General features: G+C 42.7%; 1 protein-coding gene across 3 annotated transcripts in view; it reads right to left on the reverse strand.

Moving 5' to 3' along the window:
• The window catches only part of GPC3 (glypican 3), a 452076-nt gene that overhangs the window by 421785 nt on the left and 28522 nt on the right, over window positions 1-1769 (reverse strand). The gene's annotated exons all lie outside the window — the stretch shown is intronic.

The following is a 1769-nucleotide window of genomic DNA, read 5'->3' on the forward strand; positions in this document are numbered from 1 at the left end:
TTGCTGGCGGAGATGAAGCAGCTCAGCGGGTGAGAGTGAGGGAATTTGGAGGAGTGATAGATATGTTCATTATTTTGATTGTGATCATTGTTTCATGGCTGTAAACATATATCAAATTTATCAAACTGCACCCTTAAAATATGTATAGCTTATGGTATGTCAATTATACCTCAATATAGCTGCTGCTTTTTAATGTTTAAAAGACAAAGTAAGGTAGATAGGGAGTGTGGTGATTGCAGGGACGCTTCTATTTATGTAGGGTAATCAGGGATGGCTTCTTTCATAAGGTCACATTTGAGGAGAAATGAGGGAAGCAACGGAGAGCCCCAAGATTTTATATCCTCTACCAAATATTAGGGCTCGATGCATATTTAAGTCCAATCTCCTTCTTCTGTAACTGCTGTTTTACTCAAACTTTCCCTTCAATAAGCATTTGTTGAGCTCTTCTGTGGTGGCCATGAAAATGTGCATCTCAGACCTCCTACCGCAGGGAGTATAACTGCCGAACGGTCCCAGCTGCTGTGCTCTAAGTTCAACGCCATGTTGTGCCCAGGCCACAGTCCCTAGGGGCTGCTCCCAGCCAATGACAGCATGGCAAAGATGCCAAGTCCTGTGAGACACAGGACTTTGCTGACAGGCATTTTGGCTTGAGGACTCCCCACTGACCCTGACAAAACTTTCTTAAAAGTGTACTGCAGTTTACATTCTCTCTACTCAACCTTCCTTCCTTCCCTCTCTCCTCCACAGGGGTCAGACCTACACCACAGTCGAACGGCTCATTTCCTTCCCAAGTGTTTTCCCCAAGAAACTTCTTGCACATCTAGTGCTACATTGGCATCTGCTTCTCAGAGGACCCAGTCTAACGTATCTTCTGTGTGCCAAGCACTGTGCTACATGGTAGAGGTACAGCTTTCAACAAGAGAGACGTGGTCCTTATCCCAAGGAGCACACTGTCTAGAGGGGTTACCAGAGATGAATACCTAGTGCATATAACTGGGTGCGATAAAGCGACATAGTTAGCTAGGATGACGAAACACGTATATGGGATATTCCCCCAAGGGGGGACACCCCCAAAGTTCCATAAACTCCTTGGCAAAGTAAGCTTTCATAGTAAACATCAAATCTTACTGAAGTGAGGCTAGAAAGCATATTCAGATGTTTTAGACAGCTTTTCAATGACTGAGGTGTTTGTTTTTTTTTAAAAAAAGGTGGGGGGAACTAGTTAGCCCTAAGTTACCAGAAAATTTACTTTTGTTACAATCTCTGATTTCCCTAGGAATTCCAGTTATCACGGCCCTAATGTATGTGTCCAAGTTTTCTTAATTGAGGAATGAAATTCATCAAGTTCAACTTCACATGACATCACTGCTGGAGTCCACAGTATTGACTCCAAGCTCTCTACTTCCTCCTCCTCAAGGGAGCTGCTGACAAAAGTAGTAAAGGAGAGCATGGATAATGCGTATCACCAAACCTAACGCAGCACTGCAGTTTATAGTACTGGATGGAAAGGTGACGTTTAATGTGTCAAAATACAATTTGGGGTCTGGAGACGCAGAGTTCGGATTTATCTCCTATAAATGTCAATCTCATACACAAGCCTTAAACCGATTTTAAATAGGGTCTAAGCTCAAAGGCTTTATGACTATCTTCAGAAAAAGAAAAAAAAAACAGAGCTAGTTCTAGCTCACTGTGCTCTTTCTACATGAGGTTACAAAATGTAATGCCATTCTAGACGTAGAAACTGACTCAGTTTATTGGACCAAGTAGGG

Source organism: Lipotes vexillifer, unplaced genomic scaffold (assembly GCF_000442215.2).
Source record: "Lipotes vexillifer unplaced genomic scaffold, Lipotes_vexillifer_v1.1 scaffold481, whole genome shotgun sequence".
NCBI classification, from domain to species: Eukaryota; Metazoa; Chordata; class Mammalia; order Artiodactyla; family Lipotidae; genus Lipotes; species Lipotes vexillifer.